Below are 14,756 nucleotides of genomic sequence, written 5' to 3' on the forward strand. Positions count from 1 at the left end.
TATGTGTGGTAGTTGAACCTTACAACAACCATATGAGGATAGATGAGCATTATCTCACTTGTAAAATGAGTGAAATAATTATTTCCCTCATTTTACAAGTGAGATAATTGAACCGAAGATAATGTTAAATGTCACCTCCAAGGTTTGGGCAAACACTGTTCACAAGTGAGGATATGAAGCAAGATTGGACTCAGGTCTTTCTTACTCTAGCACTCTCTGTTTTATTTGAGTAGGATTTTAAAGGAGAATCAAAAATCGCTTTGGAATAATGAAATAATCTTTCTATTACTCCCTTAGTCCTGTGACTATAGTGGAGAAAGGACTTCATCAATTAAAAAATGAGAGACAGCTTCAGACTTATTCTCTTTTTTTGAATCTTCATGTGGAAAGTAGCTCTTTTTCTTTTTGTTGTGATTGTTGTTTTGGGGTTGTTTCAGTTAAGTCTGATTCTCTGTGACCCCATTTGAGATTTCTTGGAAAAGATACTAGAGTGGTTTGCCATTTCCTTCTCCAGCTCATTCTGCAGAGGAGGAATGGAAGAAATAGGGTTAAATGACTTGTCCAGGTCACACAGCTATTAGACATTGTATTTGTCTGAGACTATTTTAAATGTATATTAGAGTATTTAAAATGTGTACAGTAGCATGGATCGCACATAAAACGGGAACTTCTTATCTTTCTTATCCTTATTCTCTATTGGGTGTTTTGGGTATAGCAGCTATACAAATATGGATTAAGCCCCTATTTTTTATTCTCTTTCAATAGACCAGATGGGCCTCATAAATCAAATAGGAAAGCATTTAATTAGGACAGAATACATCAAGGATTTAGTATTTTTTCAAACAAACAGATAGAAATCCATCTATAATTTAGCTTTGCCATTATTTGTCTTTCATTCTCAAAAAAAAACAAAAAACCAAAACCAAAAAAACAAACCTGTTTCATCAAGGAGGTGATACCATGACATGCAAGTAAAAATTAAGAATTGGATTAAGTGGGGGGAGCGGAGCGTTGTGCAAAGTTATCAGCCATTAATTTAGTAGATAGACTTTGATAAGTATTTTCTGAGCCTCAAAAGGTAATTTGTCAATGATCATGTGGCTCATAAATGTCATAGAAAGGATTTAGACAAAGGTCTTCCTTATTCTAAGTCAAGAACCCTAAGGACACTATGATATTTTGCCTCATTTAAACAAAATAGCAAAAGAAATAACAAGGGAAAATCAAATACTAGAATAATTTTTTATGTGCCCCTTCCAACCACTGTACATCAAGGGAAACATGAATCAAAAAAAAAAAAAAAAAAACTTGAATTGGAAGGAACCTCAACAGCTGTCTAATCTAATCCTTATAACTCAAACATTTCCACTATAACCGACAAATGTTTGTCTAGTTTCTGCTTGAAGACTTCCAAAGAGGGGAATCCCATCTCCTCTAACAATTAGCCCACTTTTCTTTAGAATACCTTTAATTGTTAAGAAACTTTTTGCCTGAAAAAATAACAAATATTGGAGAGGATATGGGAAAATTGGGACACATGCACTATCGGTAAAGTTGTGAGTTTATCCAATCATTCTGGAAAGCAATTTGGAACTACACCTAAAGAGCAATTAAACTGTGCCTACCCTTCTTTGATCCAGCAATACTGTATTTCAAAGTGAAATGGGACTCTTATGTACAAAAATATTTGTAGTAGCTCCTTTTGTTGTGGCAGAAGATTGGAATTTGAGAGGATGCCCATCTGTTGGGGAATGGCTGAATAAGTTGTGGTATATTAATTTAATAGAATATCATTGTGCAATAAGAAATCATTATTGATTAAGGAAAATCAAATTAAGACAACTCTGAAGTACCACTTCACATCTTTTAGATTGGCTAAGATGGGAGGAAAATATAATGATAAATGTTGGAGGGCATGTGGGAAAACTGGGACGCTAATATCTTGTTGGTGGAGTTGTGAACTGAACCAACCATTCTGGAGAGCAATTTGGAACCATGCCCAAAGGACTATCAAACTGCATATCCTTTGATCTAGCAGTCTCTATTAGGGCTGTATCCCAAAGAGATCATAAAGAAGGGAAAGGGACCCATATGTGCAAAAATGTTTGGAGCAGTCCTTTTGTAGTGGCAAAGAACTGGAAACTGACTGGATGCCCATCAGATGGAGAATGGCTGAATAATTTATGGTGTATGAATGTAATGGAATATTATTGTTCTGTAAGAAATGGTCAGCAAGATGATTTCAGAAAGCTCTAGAGAGATTTACTTGAACTGATGATAAGTAAAGTGAATAGAACCAAGAGAACATTATATACAGCAACAAGATTATGTGATGATCAACTGTGATGGACTTGGCTCTTTTCAACAATGAGGTGATTCGGGTCAATTCCAATAGACCTGTAGGAAGAAAGCCATTTACATCCAAAGAGAGGACTATGGGGACTAAATGTGGGTTACAACATAGTATTTTTACCTTGTTGATTTTGTTGTTGTTTACTTGCTTGTTTTTTTCTTTCTCATTTCCCTCCTTTTGATCTGATTTTTCTTGTGCAGCATGACAAATATGGATATATATATATATATATATATATATATATATATATACACACATATATATAGTTAGTTAGAAAAATAGCATATTTAACCTATATTGGATTACTTACTATGTAGGAGAGGAGGATGGTGGGGATAGACGGGAAAAGATTTGCAAGGATGAATGTTGAAAACTATCTCTGCATATATTTTGAAAAATAAAAAGCTATTTTTCAAAAAAAAGAAATGGGTACAGAAAAATCTGGAAAGACTAACATAACTTGATACAAAATGAAATGAGCAGAACCAAGAGAACACTGTAACACAGTAACAGTATCATTGTTTGACGATCAACATTAAATGACTTTTTCTCTCCTCAGAAATATAATGATCCAAGATAATTCCAAAAGACTCTGAAAACAGAATTCAGAATTCAGTTCTCTAGATAATAAAGTATGACAAGAGTAAAATATTGTTTGTTGAGACTACCACCTCCTTACTTCTGGGATATTTAATAGTAACAACTTATATTTATATAATACTTTAAGGTTCTCTTCCTTGTAGATTTAATAATAACTAACATTTGCAGAGTGTTTTAAAGCTTGAAAGAATGTCACAAATGTTATTTCATTTGACCCTTAATAACAATCTTGGAAGGTAGAAGATATTCTTATGCCCATTTTACTGATAAGGAAACTGTAAATGACTGTTTTTCCTAGTGCCATACAGCTAGGCAGTATCTGAGACTAGATCTGAACATAAGTCTCTCTGCTTTCAGATCTAGTACTGTATTCCATCTGACTGCAGTGGCTTTAACTCTTTTAATTAATACACTCCAATAATTAACATACTCCAATAACAGTTGCTGTGTGTGTGTGTGTGTGTGTGTGTGTGTGCCATATCACTCTGCTTACTCACTGAGCTTTTAATCTAACCAGATTAAAAAACCAGATCTTTTTTGGGACAACTGCCATTGTCTTCCATCTTATACTTGTGAAGTTGATATTTATCATCACAAGCGTGACTTCACATTTATCTCTATTGATTTTTATCTCATTCGATTCAGCCCATGTACTATCCTGTCAAATTCCTTTTGGATTCTGTCAACTATTGTGTTAGATTACCCTCCCACCATTGTATTTTCTGAAAATTTGATGAAATCTGTCCTTTTTTCCAAGTCAAAAAAATGTAAAGTAGGACAAGATAAAGCATAGAACTTTAAGTTCACCAGTGCAGATCTCTTGCCATGTTGACACTGAACTTAACAATTACTGTACTCAGAGTCTGACCATCCTGCTAATTCTGAATTTGCTAAATTGAATTAGCATCTAATTTGTTGCTCTCCACAAGAATAGTATGCAATACTTTACCCAAAGCTTGCTAAAAATTCAGGTAGATTATGTTCATATCGTTCTGTATCTACTAGTTTAGTAATCCTGTCAGAAAAGAAAAGATTAAACAGCTAATAATGCTTGGATAGAATGCTTGGTCTGGAGTCAGGAAGAATGTCAGGTCAGATTGTGAGTTCAAGTCTGGCCTCAGACACTTAGTAGCTGTGTGACTTTGGGCAAATCAACCATAAAATGGAGATAATTGTAGCACCTATATTATAAAGTTGTTGGGTAGATCAAATGATGTGATATTTGTAAAACTGGCTGGTATGTAATAGGTGCTATGTAAATACTTACTCCCTCTTCTCTTCTCCATAGTCTAACATAAGTTCTTCTAGAATCTGTGATGGCTCCTTTTAATAAGCACTTCCAACTTTAGATGTTCACTAATCATCTATTAATGATTTATGCTGTTATTTTCCTAAGAATGAAAGTCAAGATCAAACACAATTTCCCATAAATTTACAAGTTTATGAGAACAGAAACACTTCCTAGATATCTCACATTCCTTAGATTGTATTATAATGAGACTATCCTTCAATTTACCTCCTGAAAAAATGGCTGTGGTTCACTGTTATTTCACTCTGCCTTCACTGCTTCTGTATCTCTGCTTCTCTGCTAAATTACTGGCACTACTGCAGTTTATTGCTGGAAAGCTCATCTCCCAGACATCATCTTCTTCCTAAAAGGAGTTACTTTTTCTCTTTTGTGAGACTAACCTGTCCTTATTTATCTGAGATAAACCAACACATATTTTCTTTCTTATGCTGACTTTCAAATCTATTTTTGCTGCTCCCATCTCTCTGCTGGTTTCCAATTTCCAATTGTTTTTCAGACATCTCCAACTGGATGTCTGGTAGAAATCTTAATCGAAACATGTTCAAAACTGAACTCTACCTTGTTCAAAACTGAACTCTACCTTTTCCCCTCTAAACTGCCTCACTCCCCACTTTTCTCTTTTCATGTAGAGTGTAATATCATCTTTTTGGTCATTTACCTAAGGAATCACTTTTGACTCCTAATTACTTCTCAACATTTTACTCCTAAGCCCCCATCCAATCTGTTGACAAGACCTGTTAATTTCAACTTTACAATACCTCGCCAATATACCCCCCTATCCCCTCTGACATTGCCCCCACTGTAATGCAGGCCCATATCACCTCACACAGGACTATTCTAATAGATGCTTTGTAAATCTATCTGTCACATGTCCTTCTTCACTCTAATCTATCCCCAGTGATTTTCCCGAAGCTAAATCAGACCATGTCACCAACATATTCAATATTCAATATACCTCAAGAGTTCCCTTTTGCCTCCTGGATTAAATACAATATTCTCTGGCATTCAAAACTCTCCATAATTTAGGTCTCTCCTTCCTTTCCAGTCTTCTTACATCTTACTTCTCTACAATTCTTCCAGCTAATGACACTGTTCTCCTGGCTGTTCTACAAGTAAGACACTCCATCTCTCAGCTCCAAACATTCTTTTGCTGTCCTGAAATGCTCTCCCTACTTAACTTTGCCTATTGACTTCTCTGTCTTCCTTTAAATCTCAACTACAATCTCACCTTCTACAGAAAGCCTTCCCCAATCCCTCTTAAATTCAGTACCTTAATTCTTTTAATTATTTCCTATTTTTCATGTACATATAACTTATTTTGATATATTTGTTTGCATGCTGTGTTCCCAAATAAATTGTAAACTTTGAGGGCAAGGACTATCTTTTTTTGTCTCATGTTATAACTCCAGTGCTTAGCACAATTTCTTGGATATGGTAAATATTTAATAAATGTTTATTGATTGACTGATTTTGCTGTCAGGTCCACAGACCTATCCAAGTTTCACATAAAAGGGCCTCTCAGATAGTTAGTACATGGTTTTTTCTAATTCCTGGTTTTCCTTTCTTCCTTTAATAGACAATTGCCCAGCATTCTTTCAGCTAATTGAGTTAGGGAAAATGAATTATTTTAAATTCCCAAATGTCCTCTGTCTTCTAGTGCTGGGCCATGCAAATTATGAAACTTAAAAACCTTAGATATTATTATGAATGGAGGGACTGATGGTGGAGCTGGTGAACTTTAATTTGCCTCCTTGCTTTGAAGGCAGAGTCAGGAGTTTGCATAACCAGCTCAAACCAGCTGGAAAAAAAACATGATTGTTAAATTTTTAGAGTGAGCATTGACACCTTGGAAAATAGAAAATTCTACAATTAAAGCTTGAGTTATTGTTTTGTTGGTTATCTAGACTTTAAAAAATAAAAGAGAAAATGTTAATAATGCAGATTAAATTTTAAAATGTGTCCATTTTTTCTTAGTGAATCAAATGTTAAACATTTACCTTATTATTCATCAATTAATTCATAATTGCTTATTCATTCATTTATTTGTTTGCTTGTCTGTTTTATTATTTGTCTTATTTATCCTTGGGCAAAGGTTTTGGTTCTTCTGGTATATATGTATGTGTGTGTGTGTGTGTGTGTGTGTGTGTATTATAATGATTATATTTTTAGATACAAAGTTTGACAATATTCCTTTTATAAAATGTCATTTAAGAAAAAATCTAATGACCTAGAAAACCAGATAACTATGATCTCTATAATATATGTATATATACATGAAAGTTATATATACATGAAAGTTATATATACACATATGTACATATGTATAGATATAGATATATAAAATAAATACCACTTCATTGATTCAAGTGCTTATCTATAGCTTAAATTAAATTAAAAGATGTGAGTTGCCTCTATTATCATCCTATTTCAGATCCTTAATGCTATATGGATATAACTGTAGATTCTTGCCACCATAGTCCTTGGGCTTGTCAAAGGTTTGATATCAGAAATGAAAATGTATCATCAATGGAAATACCATTAAAGAAAGTGCATTCCCATTTGCTTGACCGTTGGACCCTAAGAACCATGTAGCTTTTCCATATGATTTTCAGCTAAAATCTCCTATCATGAATAGTTTCTCCCTATTAAAATATGAGTTTCTTTAGAGCAGGATATATCTTGCTGCTATTCTTTTGTTATCTCTTATGCTCAGTAGAGTGTTTTACACATAGTAAAAAGTTATTTTCATCCATTTATTCCTGAAGACAAGCCAACAGAACATAAGTTCAAACAGGTCTACAAAGTTAGAAGGGCTTCAATTGTTGATATGTCTATTATATGAGGACAAGCCTGGCTAATTTTGGAAATGAATATTATTAGAAGATTGGTCACAGTTAATGAATTACTTTATCCATCACAACTCTCAAAGATAATAATAGTAGGTTGTGATCCCTGTCAGTAAAGGCAGTACCCACACCAAGGAAATCAGGGAGCCTTGAAATCAACTATTAAAGTAGGTGGTGATTTGGAATAAGAATAAACAAAAGTATACTCAACTGGGATTCAAGTTCTGTAGTCCATCAAAGTCATGTAAGCAACTGTTCTGATGATTTTGAAAAGGTTCTGTGTCCTAATTCAATCAATCAAGTATTTGTCCAAGGCTTTATGAACTAAAGGCTCCATTGTTTTGTATATTCTGTTATTATAAATCAGAAGTCTGTCTAATTAATTGTCCTTTTTCAAAGTATATTGATACTTCAGCTGGCTTTGAATGACCCTATTTCCATAACAATATTTTCCCCTTGTACATGTATTGTGTTTTACAGTTTACAAAACTACTTTCACATGATTTTATGTAATTCTGAATTTGGACAGAACTAATTTGGTAATTGTTTTTTTGTTTGTTTTTCCCTGAGGCAATTGGGGTTAAGTGACTTGCCCAGAATCACACAGCTAGGAAGTGTTAAGTGTCTGAGTTCACTTTTGAACTCGGGTTCTCCTGATTTCAGGGCTGGTGCTCTATTCACTGTACTATCTAGCTGCCCCCTAATTTGGTAATTGTTAAAATCTTGTGATATTATGATTGCCTGATTGACATTACTAATTATAATAATCTCTCATATTCATAGGACTTTATAATTCTATATATCTGTACATACAGGATCTCATGTGAAAATAATAATAGCTAGCATTTATATGGCACTTTAAAGTTTCCAAAGCTCTTTATAAATATCATCTCACTTTATCCACCCAATAAGCCCTGGAAGGTAGGTGCTATTATCTCCATTTTATAGATGAACAAACTGAGGCAGACACAGGTTAAGTAATTTGCTCTAAGTCAATAGCTACCAAGTAAGTGAGACTGAATTTAAACTCAGATCTTCCTGATTCCACGTCTAGCCTTGTGATTTCTTCATCTTGGATCTTCACAACAACCCTTTAAGGTCAAGTATTATCAACATTTTAGAGGAAATTAAGGTTTAGAGAGACTAAGTAACTGATTTTCTCAAGGTCATAGAGTAGTGAAGGAAGAGCTAGGTCTCAAACTAGATCTTTGGATTACAAGTTTAGTACTCTTTTCTCTTACTAATGGGTACATTTGCATGAGTATACACACACACACACACACTCTAAAGTATTGGATAGGGCTGCAATAACTAAAACAACAGGTAATATTCAAGAAAAAAATGGAGCAGAGAACAACAACAACAAAAAGGATCACACATTGACATAACATAACTGAAAGTTTATGAAGCACTTGATATAAATTATCTCATTTTTATGTTCACAACAATCCTGTGATAGAAATAGTACAGATATTATTATACCCATTTTAAAAATGAGAAAACTGAGGCTTCCCAAAGGAGAACAGATAACAAAAATAAGCAATCTTCAGTATAGAAAGCTGTAGACTTGAGTCTTCAGACTGATTTAGAGTGTGATTAAAATTTATAAACAAATCAATAAACAGTTTTAAGTACCTTCTATTTTCCAGAAACTATTCTAAACATTACAAAGACAAAGATAACAGGCCCTTCCCTCAAGGAGCTTCTATACATCAGAAAAAACCCACCATGTACAAGTTTAAGGATACACAAAATAAATGCAAGGTGGTTTTGAAAAGTGGGGGTGGGGTGGGATTGGAGATGGAGATACTTGAGCTTTGAAGATGCTAAGGAAATAAGGGAGTAAAAAGGGAGTGCATGGGTAGGGAAGAAATATAGCTTGTGCAGAAATGCAGATGTGAGCTATGGGGTTTTGCACATGAAGAATAGCAAATTGGCCAATGTAAATGGAGAGAGGGAATTAAACCAATAAAGTTAGGCTGAAGCAAGATTGTGAAGGACATTAAATACTAAGGAGGGGAACTTGATAGAAAGAGAAGAATAGTGAGGGTAATCTAAAATTGGTGTTTGTCAAGGAGTGATAGGGCTCACAGGAAAATATTCTTTATCATGAAGTGTGTTTAGGAATTTGAATGTAGAAATGACACTAGATGATTTTTAAAGTCTCTTTTAGCTCTAATAGTCTTTCATACACATATATTACAAACACACACACACACACACACACACAGCCCCCCCCAACACACACACATACACACTAGAGTGGCCCAGTGCCACTCACATGTCCACTAACCACTCAGATGGTGGGTAGAGCATCAGAGTTAACCTGATTTTAACCTGAATTTAAATCTGGTCTCAGACACTTACTAACTGTGTGACTGTCAAATCACTTAACCCTGTTTGCCTCCATTTTCTCTTTTGTAAAAGAACTGGAGAAGAAAATGACAAATCATTTCAGTATCCTTTGCCAAGAAAACCAAAATGGGGTCTCAGAGAATGACACAACATGACCTACTAAAAATGCATATATACATTCTATTTTATCTTATTTTAACTGTGGATGAAGGCCTTTGTATTCTTTAACACATTATTTGAAATAAAAGAAGAGAAAATAGGTGAATGATTGGAATAAACTATATTCATATTAAAAATTTTATTTATTTTTTAAATTTACTTTGAGTATATATATTATTTATATAAGTGTAATGAGTACACATTGTATTCCATATTTTGAAAATTCCACAGAGTAGAAAAAAAATTTTTTTTTAAATTTTCACACTAATAATTTATTTGTCCAATTACATGTAAAGGGACTGCTAAATAGAATGGATAGAACAATGGCCATAAAGTCAGGGAGACCTGAGTTTATTTATATATGGGCTCAGATAGTTAACACTTACTCGCTGTGTGATCCTGGGCAAATCATTTAACCTCAATTGCCTCTGGAAAAAAAAAACAACAACCAAACAAAAACAAAAACAAAAAACAACCCTCTCAATTACATGTAAAAATAGTAAGAGGTACATTTCACAAAATAGATTGTAACTTTAGTTATAGTAGAAGCCAAGACTTAACAGAGTCCAACAGTCAGTTGAAATAATTAGACTATTTTTCCAACTAAATTGTCTCAATCTGTAGGACTGCACTCTGCACAGTGCCTGGGATTCAATAAGTATTTATCAGGGTATTGTTCGAAAATACACATTAATCTTTTTTGTCTTCTCTGCAAGAAACATTATTTCTTTCACTACAAGAAGACTAAAGTTCTCTTCTGATGGCTCATCTACTCTTGGAGATGTGCCCAGGCCCTTGAAAATAGAAGAAAGTAAGTTCTGGAGAGTCCTTTCAAGTTATGGATAACTAAATAGTAGTTAGGCTTGGAATCAGGACTATGGATTCAAATCCTATCCAAGACACTTCTTAATTACATGATCACAAGCAAATCATTTAATTTTTCTCTGTCTCATTTTTCTCAAGAGTAAAATGAGGATGAAAAAACAACAACCCTGAAAGGTGATTGTTATAAGGATGAAAATATATGGAAGGATTTTATTGATCTTTAGTTACTACAAAAATTTGAGTTATTATTATTGCCATTAATTAATTATGTGACTGGTCTTCAGTCATGACTTAAGGCCTTTGTTTTTCAGCTAAAAAATTAAAATTAAAATGATTCTGTGTTTTCTATTTCCCTTTTACATACAGGACAACAGACTTTTAAACTTTTAATAGTCATCTGTTTAAAAATAATTTTACTATGTTCTATATATTCAAAATAGTCATTAAAAAGTTTAGAGAGAAAAATCTTCTGTATTCTTTTAAAAGCTGTTGTCCTGACAGAACTCCAGATCATAAACTACAATAGAGCTGTGGTCCCCTTTAAAATATTAGGACCTGTAGATCTTTAGAGGGAGATGATTATGGTAATCCAAGGACCCTCTGAGAGGAGAAGGGAAAAGGTTAGAAGAATGAATGATTGACAGCCCAATAGTCACGGTAAAGTGGGTGATAAAGGAGGAACATCTTAAGGTTTTGCACTTGGTGAATGAATGGATGAATGCTTTGGGAAAACGGCCTCCTACTTTTTATTTTTGTTTTTCAGCATGAGAGCACATGGAAACATTTGGTCTGTTGTGAACAGGGAAAGGGACTGAAGCTCATCTCTCCTGGTAAAAGACAGCTTAAGATAGAAGAAAAGATTGAGTTCTAGTAAGAGTGATTAGGAAGTATATCATTAACAGCTTAGCTTTCAGACTCTTGCTGCTATTTGCAAGTTTCATAGCTCAGGAAAAACAGCTGGAACTAAATATCTGGGAGAAATTTTGGAGGAGGTTATATTTTTGGTCTAACAGAAAGTCCTATTTTTATTTATCTGAAAAGCTACAGGAGTACAGGAAGTAGAAGGAAGAAGCTAAAGCACTGCAAGTAGCCAGGAGATACTATCAAAAAGGATATATGTGTAGGAAGGAAGGAAGAAAAAGAAAAAGAAAGAGAAAAAAAGGGAGAAAGAAAGAAAAAGGAAGGAAAGAAGGAAGGGAGGGCGGAAAGAAAGGAGGAAGGGAAGAAGGAAAGGAAGTGAAGAAGAGAGGGAAAGAAAGAAAGAAGGAGAGAGAGAGAGAAAGAAAGAAAGAAGGAAGAATGAAGGGAGGAAGGAAAAAGGGGAAGGAGGAAAGAAAGAAAAAAGAAAAAAGAAAGGAAGGAAGGAAGGGAGGGAGGGAGAGAGGGAGAGAAGGAGAAAGGGAGAAAAAAAAAGAAGTGAAGAAGGGAAAGAGAGGGAGGGAGAGACAAAGAGAGAGACAGAAAGACAGAGAGACAGAGACAGAGAAAGACAGAGAGACAGAGACAGAGAAAGACAGAGAGACAAAGAGCGACAGAGACAGAGACATAGAGAGAGAGACAGAGACAGACAGACACAGAGAAAAAGACAGAAAGACAGAGACAGAGACAGACACACACACACACACACACACAGAGACAGAGGTACAGAGAGAGAGAAGAGAGCAAGAGTGAGAAAGAGAGTACACAAAAATGAAGGAATTTTTTAAAAGGGTTAGGGACTGGACCTTTGATTTCTTTGATATAGGGAACTTTTGTATGAGTCAGTTCCTTTTACCAGTGTATATTAATACTTTCTCTGCACCTTATAATCTTAGAAAATTTTCTACAGATCTCAAAGCAGTTTAATTGACTTGCCCAGGATCCCATAACCAGAATGTGTCAGAGGAAACACTTGAACTGACATCTTCATGGGTCCAAGGCCAACCCTATCTATTGTAGCAGGTTGCCTTTGAAATGCATACTTAAAATATATTTAAATTGTTGAAATGTTTTTCATTAAAAATTGCATGCAGTAGATTCAGTGTCATAAATCATCTTTGGTTAAGGACATGTTTCTTTTTGTTGAGTTTTTTCAAGTTCACAATGATGAAAAAGAAAACTAAAGAAAAAAATGAATAAAAGCTTATCAACTTGTAGATAAGCCCCATTCAATTAGCATATTTTTTCACTTGAATTAGATGTAGAATTTTGTCACCTACTTCCACAATTTCCCTATTAAAATTTTAAGATTTAAGTCCTGTAACTTTGGTGTTAGGAACAGACAACAAAGTTCCTTGCCTTGTAGGCCAAGTTTGTTCTTTCCCTTCAAAGGAAAGGAACATGTCCTTGAAATTTTTCCAAGGTACCAAGGACTAAATCAAGTCATCATGTGGTGGCTTTGGAGATACATAATGGCATTAGAAAGACTAGCCCATGTGGAGTTAGTGCCCCTCAGACTTGGCAAATGTCCTACTATGTCATGAGTCATCCCACTCTGTCCAGTTGACCAATTAATTGCATTTCTATAAAGTAAGAAGGCATAGGAGGGAATCTATCTGAGACAAAAGCTTATTAAGTATTTTTTCCATTCTATGAGCTGTTAAGTGCCTTTTGTTATTTGCTAAAAGTTCTAAGAATACCTCATTTTGTTCCCATCTCAAACTTTAACTATTAGCTCAGCCTGTCAGACCTAACCTGCATTAACTTTCTGTCCTGTGTTTCAGTCATGTCCTGGTATATTGACATTCATAAACTTAATTTAGAAAGAGGCAAAATGTCTCAGGATCCACTGATAAAGTATAATGGTCTAAGGATATTTCATTAAGAAAAGAAGACTATATATGAGCAAGGGACTGAAGGACCAGCAAGAGAAAAAAGCTGATTACATGAACAATAGCTAGCTAGGATAATGTACAAAAGGTTAGAATACTTAAAAATAAAAATCCTGGGGCCATCCCATCTACCAGAATACCAAAGTATAGTGAACCAAACCTTTTCTTGGGCACTCAGAAGAGTAGGTTTCCAACATTATGACATTTTCCAGGTCTTTCTGGACCTTGCTTTTCTGGGGATTCAGAATTTGATCAGCAGCAGAGCTTTGAAATCTGACATGTGGCAACAATCATCACTATCATCATCATCTACAAATATTTCTTGATCTCCTATTATGTACTATAGCTTTACACAACACATAGTTACACAAATGGCCATTGAGTATCATGCATGAATTATTCAGTTATGTTGGACTTTTGTGGTATTCACATACACAGAATCCTCCATTTATTTCAGTTCTTCTTTTCTTTTGGTCATTCATTATCACTAATTGAGGTTGGATTTGTCAGACACACATTCTTCCAGCTGGTTATTTTTCTGCTTAAACTTTTTAGGTACAATTCCAGTACCTGTCACCAAGGAGCCAATTAGGATAGAAAAGACTGGAGCTAAGGCTATATCCATATGTAGAGAGAACTGAGGAACATAGGCAGGCATTAATCACCCAATAAATATCATTTTAAAAATAAAATAATTTGATGGATTTGTGATCTCAGTATAGTTTAGTGAATGTGGCAGGCTCTCTTCATTCTTATTTATTATTATAATTTTTCAATGAGATTCCTAACCTAAAATCTAGATTATTAATGTATTTTTATAATTTTATGAAGTAACTCTTGGTTAATTTGGTATGGCACCAAATCTGTAAATTAATTTAGGTAATATTATCATTTTTATTGAAGCAGCTAAATGATTTAATGGATAAAGTGCCAGGTTTAAAGTTGGGAAGAGATAAGTTCAAATCAAACCTCAAGCACGTGCTGGCTGGTTGACTCTAAAGTCACTTCATCCCGTTTGCCTCAGTTTCCTCACATGTAAAATGAGATGGAGAAGGCAATTTCAAACCACTTCAATATCTTTGATGAGAAAACCTCACATTGGCTCACAAAGGACTGGATACAACTGAAATGACTAAACAACAATTTTATTTTATTTTATTTTATTGTTGAGGAAACTAAAGCAGAGAGAAATTCCTGATCATGTTCACACAACTAATAATTTGAGAGACTAAATTTGAATTCAGGTTTTTCTGACTCCAAATCCAGCCTTCTGTCCACTGCACCCATCACCTAGCTGCCTTTATTTCATAGCATCAAATTACAATGTAATTTCAAACAATTAAATAAATCTGAATTAGTAGAAGAGAATTCCTAAGGTTGATCCTGAAAGACAGGTCAGGGATCATGATAATCAAAAAAGGAAAGGAGAGATTTGGGAACTGGGAATGGAAAGAAAATGGGAAACAATTACAGCACAAAGTTATGTTTTCTAGTAGATT

The sequence above is a fragment of the Sarcophilus harrisii genome, chromosome 3 (assembly GCF_902635505.1).
Source record: "Sarcophilus harrisii chromosome 3, mSarHar1.11, whole genome shotgun sequence".
Classification (NCBI taxonomy): Eukaryota; Metazoa; Chordata; class Mammalia; order Dasyuromorphia; family Dasyuridae; genus Sarcophilus; species Sarcophilus harrisii.